This window comes from Danio rerio, chromosome 18 (assembly GCF_049306965.1).
Source record: "Danio rerio strain Tuebingen ecotype United States chromosome 18, GRCz12tu, whole genome shotgun sequence".
NCBI classification, from domain to species: Eukaryota; Metazoa; Chordata; class Actinopteri; order Cypriniformes; family Danionidae; genus Danio; species Danio rerio.
In genome coordinates this window covers 6,068,788-6,085,568 of record NC_133193.1, presented here as the reverse complement: position 1 = coordinate 6,085,568, position 16,781 = coordinate 6,068,788, and the positions used below count along the sequence as shown (strand labels likewise).

General features: G+C 37.0%; 1 long non-coding RNA gene across 2 annotated transcripts in view; it reads right to left on the bottom strand.

Annotated features, from left to right (window-relative positions):
* LOC141378800 (uncharacterized) overlaps window positions 1-16,781 on the bottom strand; it is a 227,260-nt gene that overhangs the window by 78,631 nt on the left and 131,848 nt on the right. The gene's annotated exons all lie outside the window — the stretch shown is intronic.

Below are 16,781 nucleotides of genomic sequence, written 5' to 3'. Positions count from 1 at the left end.
CAAAAGCCAAAAAATAATGAGAATGTGGTCAAATCGGAAAACATGGTAAAAATACAACAGAGACTCATTCTGAAAATGTAGTCCTGTGGCCGTTTCTGGAGACCACGAATTATGTGGTCGGAGGCATGTATGGCTGCATTTCAATTTTTAAGCGAATGGCTTTTCGCACTTATTAGCTGACCGCTTACCTCCGTGTGGAGGGTTTTCCCAATGCAACCAGTATGTCCATTTAGCTCGTCGTGTACGTCGGTGGACTTGATATGCAGAGAGCATAGATATATATAGACTAGATATCGCATAGGGACCCTGAGCATGCGTCGATAGCGCCACCACATTTGTTTGATTGTATTAGAAACTGAATGAAACTGAAAAAAATAAAGATCCTCACCTGAGTAAATATCTTTTTTTTCAGTTTCATTCAGTTTCTAATGACACTATCACGTCTTTTTCAAGAAAACAGCTGCTTTAGAACTTCAAATGTTCAACAACCTTACAGTTTTATATGTCTTGACAATAAAATTGAAAAAAAGAAAATCATCTTAGGTGAGGATCGAACACTGGTCAGAGAGCTTGGTAACTCAACGTGCTGACCACTGGACCACAATGGCACTACAATGCTGGTGTGGCCGGAATGATACTTATGATTACCCTGCAGGATACATGTTGCTCATATAGGGCTGCGAGACAATAAATAAGAAAAGCGGAGCTGCGGCAAAATAATGGATAAAAAGAGTGAGGCTTTGGTCAAATAAATAAATACATTTTAAAAAAGTGCGACTGCTTTCTCCGTTCGCCATGCTGGAGAGGAACAGTCTGCGCAAAAGAAGCGCAGAGTTGGTTTCATTGAATACAGCTCTCATCTGATTGGCTGAAAGGTACGAGTAGTCCTGACTCTGGTAGGAAAGTCTCAAAAATACACACACACGTATCCAGGGGGAGTCGTACGTGAAAGATGAACTCGCAAGTTTTAAACATTCAAAACTTTTTGTACACTCTTATACATTTTTCAAATGGTGTTTTGCATTTGTGAAACGTATTTTAAGAAAATGTATTTTTATTTTGTGCACGTGAATTTTTTTTATGAATATAAATAAATATTTTACGCACGTGAATTTGGTTTTATGCACGTGAATTTGGCCACGCATGTGTACATCGTGTCTTTTGCGTGAATTTCTTTTGAGACTAATCTGGTTCCATACATTTGTACAGTGCTCCCAGAACAAATGTCATTCAACCGCACTAGTCAAGACAGTGTTACTAGGTGAAGATGCTGGACTTTAGCGCTTTAGCAGGTGTTTCTGAACATTCATTATATCAAATTTAACAGGTAGGGTGTATAGTAGGGGTGTCACGATTTCGATCTTTAATCGAAATCGATCGAAATTTATGCTCAATTTCGATTATCGAATCAAAAAATAGAATCGTCGATGCTGCCACGCCCCCATGTCAGCTTGGCTTACCAAGCGGGAAAAAAATAGGCTTGTTGAAGTGCTTGTTAAACTGCAGAAGCAGGAGACCCGTCGAGAGAACTTAAACCCTCTCCTCTTTCAATGAAGTCGCCGGTGTTTAAGCATTTAGGATTTCCAGTGAGTTATGTTGACAACGTTCAACACAGTTTTGCAAGCTCTGCTATGTACGTATTACGTACGGTTTGTCCGATAGACAACACCGGCATCGCGATCCTCCGCCCGCCCCCGTTGCAAATCCGCTCGCGAAAAGTACACACTCAGGCCCTGTTTACACTGTCTTTGTTTTTAAATGGCATTTTAGAACGACAACCATTTGACATCCACAGTGGCGTGTAGCATTTCTGAGCAGCCCTCCTTCCTCTCTACCTCTGAAAATGCACATCACGTGACCACACAGATACAGACGCACACACAGCCATGCGCTCGAGACAGCAGGTCCAGGCAGTCAGAGGACTGCTTCAATCTTTCACTCACTTGTACTTTGTCATTTTAGCAAACACCTCAGATGCTGTTGGCTGGTTCCTGTTGGTTGTGCGTCTTTTTTACCGACGCCATTATACCGACACACATCACTGCCTATTCACGAGTCCCGCAGAAAAAGTGATTGACAGGTGGTAATTATGTGTGTATCTTGCCTTTATTCATTTACTGTATGATTTGTTTATGGGTAAAACAAACACCATGCAGGTCAGGTAGTTTAAACGGTAGGCTACAAATAATTAATTGGTCATTAATTAATTAATTATTCATAATCGAAAATCGAATCGAATCGTGTCTTTAGAATCGAAAATGTAATCGAATCGAGGATTTGGAGGATCGTGACACCCTTAGTGTATAGTACATTTCCATACACAGCGGCCTCTGGTGATTTGGGAAAACAAAAACTGTTAATAGCATTAATTTTACATTCAAATAAGGTGACCCAAACAATCAATCTTTACTTACGCCTTTACTTACTGGCATAAAATCAACCATTCTGACCCATACAGTGTGATTTTGGCTATTACCAAAATACACCGATGTGACATAAGGTCAGTTTTGTGGTGCAGATTTAGTAACACTGAATCCCATTCATTATGTAACAGATTAAACATGTGATATTGAATATTATTTGCACATAATTGGCGCATTTTGAAATGCCAGTGATCCCACACGTACGCACACGCCTGAGCAGCGCGCAGCCAATCAAAATGAATATGTCAGATGAGTGTGATAGATGCTCATGGGAGTGTAATGCGCCGCAAGAATGATGACTGAAGCGAAATTTACATATGAAAAAGAGTTCAGTCGGAGGTCTTCCTCGCACATTACAGTAATTTCCGTTTGACTGAGTGTATGATTGGATTTTTTTTGCTTATGAGGAATAGACAATTTGAGCGGTTAGGTTGATGCTGACAAATAACTCTGGGTTAAACAGAGTTAAAAGATTTTTTTAATCGCACTGTAAAGATATCACCGTATGACATTTGTAAATGTCATCAACACTTTTGCACTCTTCATCAAATATGAAGATAATTTGGTGCAGACGTGCGTGTGCGTGAGCGTGTGAGGAGCAGCAGGCAGTCGGTTAGAGACTCAGAAAATGTCATGAAGGGTTGATAGTGGCTGCGTTGAGTATAAAGGAGCTGTGAAGCGAAAAGACACATTACTGTGACATTAAAGAGGTCTGGGATGTGCTCATAAATCAACGCGAGACGTGCCGAGGCACCGCGGATGATGTGCTTTGTGTGAGAGGGCTAAATGTGTCTTGAGCGGTTGAAAAAAAAAAAAAAAAGGCCAATTTTTTTGCAATCGCTGGTTAAGAAGGCTCTGACCTGAGATGACTTTGCACCTCCGGCTGCCATATCAATCACGCAATCATGAGACATGTTAAGTGATAACCAAAATTCACATGTGCGACGAGCCGTGCATGAAGGCCTCATTCATTTATACATGAAATGGGGCCGTCGCTTCCGTTAGATCGAGCGCTTTTTATGTTCACTGACATTAAACTGACCCTCCTGTTAGGCTGGGTGAATTTTCGAGGGCTCTGTCATGTGGACCGATGGGTTTATTTTTGCTCGAAGGTGCACAACACCTAAAGTTCAAGTGCTGTAAAGTTTCCAGGCCATTTTCCGAATGACGCTTTTTGGAAAGTTCATGCAGCGTATTTAGTGAAGTGTCAAATAGTGAAAGTTTAACACATCAATAAAATCATTTAAAACTATTTAAAATACTATAAAACAATGCTATTATTAAAGTTAATGCTAACAACACCCTACTGAAACAAAACAGCTTAAACCAGCCTAGGCTGGTTGGCTGGTTTTAGCTGGTCGACCAGGCTGGTTGTAGAGGGGTTTTGGCCATTTCCAGGCTGGTTTCCAGCTATTTCCAGCCTGGTATTAGCTGGTCAGGCTGGGAGATGACCAGCTAAAACCAGCTATGTCCAGCTTAAACCAGGCTGGTCAAGCTGGTTTTAGCTGGATTTAGCTAGTCATTTTCTAGCCTGACTAGCTAAGACCAGGCTGGAAATGGCTGGAAACCAGCCTGGAAATGGCCAAAACCCCTCTAAAACCAGCCTGGTCGACCAGCTAAAACCAGCCAACCAGCCTAGGCTGGTTTAAGCTGGATTTTTCAGCAGGGTATGCTAATCCATACTGGAAACATGTTACCAACATGCTAAATCATAGCTACTGGAACATGCAAACATGCTAATTCATACTGAAACATGATCACAACATGCTAATCCATAGTGGTAACATGTTGACAATATGCTAACTCATACTGGATTATGCAAAAATAATAATTCACTGGTTACATGCTAACAGCATGCTAATACATTCTGGAAACATAACCAATGCGCTAATTCATACTGGAACATGCTAACATGCTTATTCATACTGGTAACATGCTAAAAACATGCTAGTCCAAACTTGAAACATTCAAACAACATGCCAATTCATACTTGTAACATGCTAACAATAAACTAATTCATACTGGAACATCCAAACATGCTGATCCATACTGGAAACATGTAAACGACATGCTACTTCACGCTTGCAACATGGTAACAATATACTAACTCATAATGGAAGGTGCAAACATGCTAATTCATACTGGTTACACCGTAACAGCATGCTAATCCATACTGAAAGCATGTTAACAACATGCTAATTCATACTGGAGCATGCAAATCCATACTGGAAACATGCTAATAACCTGCTAATTCATACTGGAACATGCAAATATGCTAATCCATACTGGAAACATGCAACCAACATGTTAATTCAAACTGGAACACACAAACATGCTGATTCATACTGGAAATATGCTAACAGCATGCTAATCCATAATCAAAACACATGCTAATTCATACTGGAACATGCAAACATGTTAATTCATGCTGGAAACATGCTAACGACATGTTAATTCACACTGGCGACATGCTAACAACATGCTAATCCATCATGGTTAAATGTTGACAACATGCCAATTCATAGTGAAAACATGCTAACAACATGCTAATCCATACTGAAAAAACATGCTAACAATGTGCTAATTCATACTGGCAACATGCAAACAATATACTAATTCATACTGGGATATACAGACATGCAAATTCATACTGGAAACATGCAGACATGCTAATTCATACTGGTTATATGCTAACAACATGATAATCCACACTGGTAACATGATGACAACATGCTAATTCATACTGGAAACATGCAGACATGCTAATTCATACTGGTGACATGCTAATATCATGATAATCCTAACTGGTAACATATTGACAACATGCTAAATGATACTGGAAACATGCAGACATGTTTATTCATACTGGTGAAATGCTAACAACATGATAATCCATACTGGTAACATATCGACAACATGCAATTTAATACTGGAAACATGCAGACATGCTAATTCATACTGGTGACATGCTAGAAACATGATTATCCATATTAATAACATGTTGACAACATGCTAACTCATACTGGAACATGCAAATATGCTGATTCATACTGGTAACCTGGTAACAGTTTGTTATACTGGTAACATGTTGACAACATACTAATCCGTACTGGAAAAATGCTAACAAATATGCTACTTCATTCTGAAAACATGCTAACAGCATGTTAATGCATACTGTAAACAGGCTAACAACATGCCAATTCATACTCGTAACATACTAACAACATGCTAATTCATACTCGAACCATGCTAACAACATGTTAATTCATACTGGAACATGCAAATAAGCTAATGCATACTGGTAACATGTTAAAAACATGCAAATTCATACTGGAACCATGCTAACAACATGGTAATTCATACTGGAACATGCAAATAAGCTAATGCATACTGGTAACATGCTAAAAACATGCTAATTTATACAGGAAACATGGTAACAACATGCTAATCTATCTATCCATTATGTGCAATTGAATATGTTGGTCCATCCAACCATCTACTCATCCATCCATCCATCCATCCATCCATAATGTGTAATTGGCTATATATCCATTCATCCACTCATCATATGTAATTAGCCATCCATCCATCCACCCACCCATCCATCATGTGCAATTGACTGTGTTTGGCCATCCATCCATCCATCCATCCATCCATCCATCCATCCATCCATCCATCCATCCATCCATCCATCCATCCATCCATCCATCCATCCATCCATCCATCCATCTATCTATCTATCTATCTATCTATCTATCTATCTATCTATCTATCTATCTATCTATCTATCTATCTATCTATCTATCTATTCTTTTTCAATCTACCTAACTCCTACAGCAGGCAAACCAGCACTGGCATTAACTAGTGTCATGGAGAAAAAGGCACTGCCAGAGGTGGAAAAACTAAAGACTCCGAATGTAAACGTGCTTTATTATGAATGCAAAAGCTCACAGAACGTGCTCAATAATGTTAGAAGCTTTTTAGTCAGCCTCGTTTCAGAGAGCAGCATTGTTTACAGGCTGATTAGGGAAATCATTCGCTCTGCCATACGGACTAATTGGCAAATTTGTAGTTTTTGTGCAAAATTCCAAGCTGATTACAATGATCTAAGAGGTTCGTTTGTAATCCAAAGAGGGTCAGAAGTATTTGGGGAACTGCTTGTCTTGAATTCATAAGTTATCATTTACGATTATAAAGTTGCAACCGAGAAGAATAGAAACATCGGTGCAGATGTTCGACATCAGGAGTAATATGTTGAGTATTATACAGAAAAAAATGACAAGTCGATTCTCTGTACTGGCTCAATTGAACAGACAATGGTTTTTGCTGGAGCTGGAAATAAGATCATAACCTTTCAAACAGAAATCAGCTCCATTGTGAGGCGCTGTACAAGAATGGAAGACATGCTAGCTATAAGTGAGCTGCCATTCGTCTGGTAATAATGTAATTTAACACCAAGCAGTCTCGCAAGCATCTCTGTTCAAACACGCTGGATTCATTAGCTTTTCTATTCCTCTTGTATTTTGGCTCAAACGGCATTGTCTTAGATTTTTGTGTGTGAAAGGGGTTTCAAATGAAGGTTTAGCAAAGCTGTGAGACTTAAAACAATTGGCTTTTTTGCAAGACCAGTGAATAATGTAATCTAAAAAACCCTATTCAAGCCTTTGGTTTCCATATATTTAACCTGAAAAAGAAAATCAGATTAATTCTGCTACCCATTGTTGTAGCTCGCAAGTAACATTTTAAGAGCCTTTATAATTAACCTTTCGTGTAGTAAAACTGCTTGTGACGATAAAAAGTGTGTAGAATCTACAGATGGAGTTACTGGGTCCAGTTGTCATCATTTTTCTCAGAAAACATATTTCTGAAGGTGCTGTTGACTTGAAATGTTCAGCGGATGTTGGTAACAACCAAAGCAACCCATATATGCAAAGAAAACAAATCTAGTTAGCTTAGAAATGAAGTTACGTTTAATAAAATGACACAATAAAAAAGTACTGAACACATGAAGAAAGGGAGTTGTAGAAAGGCAGTGAAGGCTCAGACAGCAAATGGAATCTCTCAATAGTTCTTCAGCAACCTTCTGCTCTTCATCAGTGTAAATTCATATCAGCTGCTTCAGTCCTACATCTACATTAGCAGGAGGATGAAGACGAAACCAGGGTGGACATTTCAGCAAGACAATGATCCCAAACACAGCCAAGGAAACTCTTAAATGCATTCATAGAAAGAAAATCAAGCTGTAGAGTGGCCCAGCCAATCACCTGATGTGAATCCAATAGATAATAACGATCAGATTTGATAGACGAGACCCACAGAACCATCAAGATGTGTACACTCTGCTGAAGATCAATGCATGTGACTTCATTCTTCATATGAGAGGCGTCTTTAAGCTGCCAGAACCAATAAAGCCTTTATATAAAGTATTAAATATATTTAGCACTTTTCCCTTGTGTCTTTTCATTGTTATGACACAGAACTAATTTTCCAGAATTTATTTTTATGTTTGTATTGTTTGTTTTAACCAAAATCTGGGTCAATTCCATGTCAACAGCTCTTTTAGAAATATTAATCCCCGACATGTCCAATACTTATTTTCCCTGCTGTATATTTGAGGGCAGATAGTGTTTGTTGAAATGGTGAAAAGAAAATCAAGCAAATGCATGATATTGACTCGATAAAAGCCAGTGCCATTATTACTGTTCATATCACTGCGTTTACAAGTGCTGGATATGGTAATGAAGATTTGGTGTATAAGCGGTCAACCAATCATAACAGTAGATTAGATCTGACCAATCAGAGCAGAGCAGGTTCAAAGAAAGGAGGAGAACATATCCTTGCACACTGATTTTTTTTTTATTTTTTATTCTGTCTTGTTTTTAGTCTAAATATTTAACTTTTATTTTTAAATCAAGAAACATGTTCTAGGTACGCAACAAAAATGCTGTCTTGTTTTTAAAAACAAGACAAAAGTAAGTGGGCTTTTCCTTTAAAGCAAGCAAAATAATCTATTAATGGGGAGAGCAAAATAATCTTGATTTTGCTTTGAAATATGATTATTTTGCTTGTTTTACAAAAAAAAAAAAACTAATTATGACTTATTATTTCTGAAAATAAATTATTATTTTTCACTTGTCTAGAAAATACTCCCTATAATTAAACATTTTTGATATTTGGACAAGAAACATGACAAAAACATAAGAAATGGCATTTTTTTCACACATTTTCCTACGTTTGGCATGTTTGTAGTCTAATAATGTAGATAAATATTTTAAATTAAGAAGCATTTCCTAGACAGGTAAAAAACATTTACTTGTTTTCAGAAATATGTCAAGCTTTTCTCTCTAAACCCTGTCAAAATAGTTTTGTTTTTGTTTTGTTAAAACTAAAAAAATACATAAATTTTGAAAAAATAAATAAATATATATATTTAATATTTTTAAATATTTATAAATATATTTATAAATAATATATATATATATATATATATATATATATATATATATATATATATATATATATATATATATATATATATTTTTTTTTTTTTTTTTTTTTTTTTTTTTTATATATATATATATATATATATATATATATATTTTTTTTTTTTTTTAGAAAATGTCACTTTTAGATTTTTGGAATAGAAACAAGACAAAAACTAACTATGACACTGGAGAACAGAGTTGGAGATCCACGAGTAGTTTATTAAACAGAGAATGGTTAGACAGACAATGGTCAATCAGGAGCAAACATGTACATGCTGGAATATGCAGAAGCGCGGTCAAAGTCACAGGCGAGTGGTCAGTACAGGTAGCAAAGAATCAATATAAACGGTAAAACAAGGCAAGGCTCAAACATGAAAAGACTTTGAAGCGCTTTGTGGTGTTACAGACTAACAAGACTCAGCCCAGAAGTGTGTGTGTGTGCTTTGTATTTAGTCCTCGTAATTAGTAAGAATAATCTTTACCTGTGTGTGTGTGTGTGTGTGTGTATCAGTCCAGATAGTTTGCAGCTGTAGCAGGTGTTGATTGGTTCTAAGCATCATGGTAGTTGTAGTTTGGTTTAGTGGTGGAATTGTTGTTCTCCAGCGATCTGCATATGCTAGATCGCTGGTGATCGTGACAAACTCTATGAAAAAAAAAATTGCAATATGATGCTGGAATGGATTTTATGTGGTCTCATTTTGGCCTTGAGTTGCATGTAAACCTATTCCAGGAACCTTACAAGTATTTCTGTTTTAATTTCTATACCGATTTTGCACTAATAAGCTTCATATTTGCTTCACAATCTGACAAATTCAAACAGGCAGCTTGAACAATAATACAAGCTTCAAATGCAACCGATGGAGCGTAAAGCTGATCTCAAACTTGAGACATAATACATCATGCGCACTAGGTTAGCTTTAAATGCTTTGCCAGCCGTAAAGCCCATGCGGCTCTACTGTCATCATTATTATTTCATGACTATAATGCTTGCAAGGAATTGCTGGATATTCCAGTAACCAGTGGCTGGTAGGGGTGTGTGATATTTGTCATCTGTAATAACATCACACTTGTTTTATCAATGTTTAATTCTCTCTTTTTTTTTTTTCAAAGTGACTGACAAACTCATTTAAAAGAGTGAAACAAAAACACGTCTTGTGTGCAAAAGCACTGACTGTGCGAAGAGGCCTATAAGAATACAGTTAAAAGGAGTACATACTTAAGTAAATGCTGTTTTCCCAAATACCAAGACTTACAAGAATTTGATCTATGTGAAGATCTATCTATATCACAAATTAATGCAACAACAAGCTACAGTGAAACTGAATAATAAAGTCTGAAGACAAACTTTATGGTGGCTTGAGAAAGCCTGTTGGAAGTAGTTTGTGTTATTTGAAACAGTTTGAAAAAGTTTGGATATATTGAACAAAAAAAAATGTATAAGTATACACTATATACTAAAATATATAAAAATATATAAGTAAAATATACCTGACAAAAGTCTTGTCGCCTATCCAAGTTTATGGAATAACAAATAATAACGACTAGTTGATCATTTGGTATTAGAAGTGGCTAATATGAAAGGCAAAGCCCTCTAGATTATTCTTATTTTACCAAAATAAACTATGATCATGCCTTGATTTTTAATTATTTCATTAGGACAGTAAGGTCTGACTTTGCTTAGACAAGTCTTGCCACCGAACAGAAATAATGTACAGTATAGAATATAAAGTCATGCTGCAGTGGAGACAGAATGAATATTGTGTCTGACTCCATCATGAGCTTGGAGGACTGCATCCATACATCTCTGCAGTGACTCAAATCACTTATTAAAAAAGTAATCTGGAATTGCAAAGAATGCTTTCTTGCAGGACTCCCAGAGATCATCAAGATGCTTTGGATTCATCTTCAATGCCGCCTCCTTCATCTTACCCCACACATGCTCAACAATGTTGATGTCTGGTGACTGGGCTGGCCAATCCTGGAGCACCTTCACCTTCTTTGCTTTCAGGAGCTTTGATCTGGAGGCTGAAGTATGAGAAGGAGCGCTATCCTGCTGGAGAACTAGCCCTCTTCTGTGATTTGTAATGTAATGGGCAGCACAAATGACTCGATACCTCATGCTGTTGATGTTTACGCTCCATGTTTACGCTTGGTGTAACGCTCATCTTTAAACCAACGGGATACAAAAATAAAAAATAAAAATAATAAAAAAAATGGTTCAATTCTCTAGTTTCAGTATTCAAATTTTATCATGGATTGATGGATACTTTGTGTATTAGAATCACAAATTTCTCTGAAAAATGTCCTAACAATGAAACATAAACCCAAACAACATTTATACAATAACACAATACAAAAATGTGTGTGTTTGTGTGTGTGTATATGTATGCATTTATATGTGTGTGTTTGTAAAGTCCAAAAGTTCGTGGATGAGTGTACGTGCAAAATTTATTGCTCTCACCGCAAAGTTTGAGTCCATATAAATGATACCATCTCAAGTTGCCGTACATCAAATGTCCTCCTAGGATAGTCTTTACTGTGGTTCTGCAAGACTAATGAGTCCAAAAGGGGCAATAGATCCACGCAAACAAATGTCCTTCGCACACGATTAATAGATATAACAGAAAGCATAGACTTAATTATGTGGCAGCACTACAGCAGATCTTTTGCATGCCCCATACTGAATGTATCCCCAAACCATGAATTTTCCTTCACCAAACTTGACTGATTTCTTTGAGAATCTTGGGTCCATGCGGGTTCCAGTAGGACTTCTGCAGTATCTGTGATGATTAGGATGCAGTTCAGCAGATGATTCAACAGAAAAATCTACTGTACCTTCTGCCACTTTTCCAAATGATCAACTAGAAGTCAAGTTAGTATTTGTTGCTCTTACAACTGGGATTGACAGCAAGACTTTTGCCAGGTAGTGTATATAGATAGATGGATCAATAGAAAAATAGATGTGTGTAGAATAGGGTTGTAACGGTATGAATTTTTTTTACGGTATGATAATCGTCTAACAATACCACGGTTTGAGGGTTTCGCGGTATACGGTATGTTACAAATGTTACAAAATAATAGAACAGTGAAGCAAATTTGACTTTTTCCAAATGATATATTTTCAGTTACTATAAACAACACCACTTACAATGAACAAATAAAAAAATAAGAAAATAATAAATAATGTGTCAAAGTCCAAATAAAGTCCAAATAAACATGGTGCAAATCCTCAGTAAAAAATAGATATAAATATTTACTATACTATAAATAGTTACATAACGAAACTAGATTCAATATGGAACATCCTTAGGTTTTATGTGCCAGCATGGATATGGTTGTCTGTGGATATGGATATGGATATGGTTGTCTGCAATGCAGACTAACAGCTACACCTTCATTTGCGTCTTTTGAAAACAGCAAGAGCAGCAGTTCATCTTTGCTGTGTCACTGTTTTGTCATGTTTCTGTGCTGCTGTGCATGCAAAAGTACTTAGTATGAGAATTATTTCATGCAAAACTTTTTTTGTAGCGTTTTATTTAGCCGCGCATAAATGTACAGCCTATCTCTCATTCTGTGTTGTTCAAAAAGCTCGTTTTTGGTCCACAAACAAAAGTGAAACCTATGCTTATTGGTTGTGATATAGCGAGTTTGAACCAATCTGGGCATGGAGGAGGGACAATGCATCAATGTATCGTGTCTGGTTTGTCCGGAGACACAGTGACGAGCGTTTCTTTGTCAAATCAGCGTTGTCAAATTTTAATGACGTAACCGCACTGATTCCGGAGCCTCCGGAGCCGCGAATGTTATGTGATACAGCACTGGAAAGCTGAGATTCTCTTCTTTGTGCCAATTTTTGAATTGTATGAATCGGATCAGCGGATCAAAAGTTATTCAACATTTAAGAGCAATACTTATTTTTAGCCGCGGGCGGCTGTCTCGGTCTTTAAGGGTTAAAACCGTTGATATGCAATTGTTCATGGTATGATAATCGTGCACGTTCAAATCGTGGTAGACCGTCATACCGGTATATTGTTACAACCCTAGTGTAGAACCACGTGATTGAAAACAACCTATTAATCAGGGATCGCCACATCGTAATGAACCACCAACTTATGTTTTACGCAGCAGATGCCCTTCCAGCTGCAACTCATCACTGGGAAATATCCATACACTCTCATTCACACACATACGCTACGGACAATTTAACTCACCCAATTCACCTATAGCTTATGTCTTTGGACTTGTGGGGGAAGCCAGTGCACTCGGAGGACATTGAACCAGCGACCTTCCTGCCGTGAGGCAACAGCGCTACCCAATACACCACTGCTCTGCCTCTGAATAAAACAGTAATAAAAAAAAGTACTTTAAATATTGATAACATATTAGTTGTTATTATTATCATAAATCATTATCGGTCAATATTTCGCACAACTAGTGGCTGGAAGCCTGCAGTTGATCACCACCCCCTCCCAGAAATCAATGAAATCCTGTCGCATTAGCAAAACTGCATCTGTATTCCCGGCTGTGTTTCCAACACTTATCTGCACACAGACTGGATCAGAAGACAATTATTATTTTTAAATAACCAGAGTGGAAAGGGACGATAAACACTGGTAGTCTGGAATTATAATATGATTTTTATTTTGGTTCATGGCTGGAAGCGCCCAAAGCGGAATTGCAATCACGTTTGCGGAGGACACTGCGGTGCGTGAAGATTCCTGCCATGGGGAACATATGTAATTACGCATAACTCTCTCTGTCACGCAGAAACACATATTCATATGCCAAATGAGATTAGCATACCAGTGGCGCATCGTCATATACATCACGTTCCCTTTAAAAGAGCCATTATCTCACGCCAACACCGAAAACAGCAGCAGATATATTGGCATGTAACAGAGGTGAAGGTATTATAAACAATCAAGCGCAGCTCACTCAAAAACACTGTAATTTACTCCTGGGAAAATGTGCTTTCGCCAGCTGAAGTGCTCGTGCTGATGAGTGCGTGTGGAAGAATATACACCGATAATGCTGATATTAAAGGGCCATGAAACCCCCTCATCTCAGCAGGGTGTTTTCACACCTCTACTTTGGGAAAAGTCAGAAAAGTGGGCGTGTCCAGCTTTGTTTAGGGGGGAGTGTCGGAGGAAGAAAAGAGGGATGGTGTGGGAGTGTCTATTTGGGCACACTGAGTTTCAGAGTCAAAATACACACACACACAGGGGTCAAAGTGACTGTGTTTACATGGACATCTGTAGTCGAATTATTTGTCAAATTATTAAATGGTGGACTTTAACTGCAGTTTGGCTCTTTCATTCAGGGAATTCATTCATGTCCCTCACAACAAACGTGATATTTGATTCGAGGAACTGCTCTAAGCATGTATTTTTCATGCAATGTTTGATACCGCACGGAGAATGAGAGAAAAAAAAAACTCAGCATTTCCCAAAAACTTAGATGCACACGGCAGGTAGCGTCAGAAAGCCGCGTGTGTTATTCCGGTCACTAAATGCGGTGAAAATCCTACACGAGGTTAAAGTTTGGTTGTAGTGCTAACATGTTTACACTCAGTGCAATAGTTTATTCGATACGAACAAACTGAATAAACAAAGAGCACTGGTCGCTCACTTACCAAATCTGTAGAGACAGGACAATCACCAGCAACTAGAGCCGCGTCTTTATTAAGAGAAGACTACAAGCGAATCCGGATCTCAGCGTTTGCAGATGAGAACAGCTCTCAGGTAAACAATAATCCTCCTTAGACACGCAAGTTATTGTTGTCAAGCGTCGCGTACACTGTTAATCCACGCGTGACTCCAGCTGAAAAAATGAAAACAAAACTTAACTGCAGCAAACTATAAAAGCAACACTTCACGTTTGTTTTGCCAACACAACGTGGCGTCTCTGTCGTCTAAACACTGTGACAGTAATGAATATTAATGAAGTTGCACAATAGAGCGCGCTGATTGGTTTAAACCAAGCTTTACTCATGCATTAAAGCATCACACTGTAAGACGTAATAAAACACACTCTGGTACAGACGTCCAGTCTGCACGCTGGAATACAACGCTATTATGTCATGACCGTGACGCAGCTTCAAAAATTCGTTTCGATCCGGAAGTACGAATTTGCTTGAAATAACGCAAAAACAACCAATTTACACTTTTTAGTGAAATATAGTTGTCCTAATAGTGTTTTTAGCAGTGTGGGACACATATACGACTGTCAACAGCTCAAAAAATGTGTTTTGGTGTTTCGTGACCCTTTAAAGATCGAAGCTTTGGTGTGTTTAAATATGCTCAAAGGCAGAGAAATGGTGGAGTTCTCTGTAAATATTACTCTGCTAAACAAGCCATTCATCAATTCATGATTTCATCAGTTATGCAGGACAGAGATCCATTGTTAAACTTGAAGCTCTTTTGCATTCAAGCTGTTCAATGACTGTTATTTATTTTACCCAGAGACACAAATATATGCGTGGATTTTCTTTTTCATTAGGGCCAACTTATCCTTTGATGTCCTAAATTGACTCTGGGTCAACATCAAACTCAGAAAGTTTTCCAATTTATAATGAAACACCAAAACACAGCCATGTTTGCTTTGAGTTAAACAAATATATGACTTACAATGTTCTTCTTATTATTATTTTTTTAGCACTATGCATAACCTAATTTACACATAATAATACTAACAATTCTTTATATACAAACGTTATATGGAAAATAATTAATAATTTACTATATATACATTAGTTAATTCAAGTTAACTAATGTATGAACTAACGGTACGCGAAATGAAATATACTAAATATATTTGTCACGTTTGTAATGAAATATACACTGAGTTACTACATTTTCTAACAGTGGAGAATGAATGTGAAGCTTCAGTTCAGAGACAGTAGCTCTTAAGTGGAAACTAACTGAAGATCAACGGGCTGCCGATAATGTAGCCCAGTCTGTTTGCAGACCTGTACGCCTGGCTATTATCTACAGACAAAAAGCCAGACTTTAATGGTACATTAATGTATATTTTCCAAAATACACTGCCATTTACAGCTGTGCAGAACTGATTGCCGACAGCTAGTGTTAGTTTTTCAATCGAGAGAATTTTTAAAAATCACTGACTAGACAGAGTTTAATTCTAGCAGTCGTTACATAATCAGATGGGAAATGTTGATGGTAATATACAAATTATTATACATTTTCATTAACTTAACCTTAAGAAATCCTGTTGCACACCATAGCTCGCTCCTGTCACGGAAGGCAGTTCAAAAGTGTGAAAATGTAATGGGCGTGGCCAATCTGTGACCTCAATCAAGATTGACCAATAGAATAAGGAGTATCAGAAGATCCCACCCACTGAGCTGCAGAGTTTTCAACACGCAACACTTTTCAACTTAAAAGCAAAGGTTTTAGATCCGCAAAAATGAAACAAAACCGAAAGCAAAATGAATTAATCTGGTGGTAACTGTATAAAATGGCAATAGTTTATTTTTTGCATTGTGATTTATTTTTTATTAAATGTTTTTTTATTATTTAAAATCTTTTTATTATTATTATTTTTTTTATTGCATTGTACCAAATTTTGGTCAAAAACTTCATGTTTGTTTAAATAATAAAGACACAAAACTAACCCCGGCATTCATGGGTTGCAAACTTTCAACTCATTTTTCAACTTATTTTTTTTGCAATCCTAAATATTTTATTATCATTGACATAAGTTTAATTAAACTTTTTTTGTTTTTTAAACAAAATAAGTAATTATAATAAATTAATAATACATTTATAAATAAATAATAAATTGTTTTTTATTTAAAATCTTTTATTTTTTAATTACTACATACTTATTTTTTCTTAAAAACGACATATTTTTA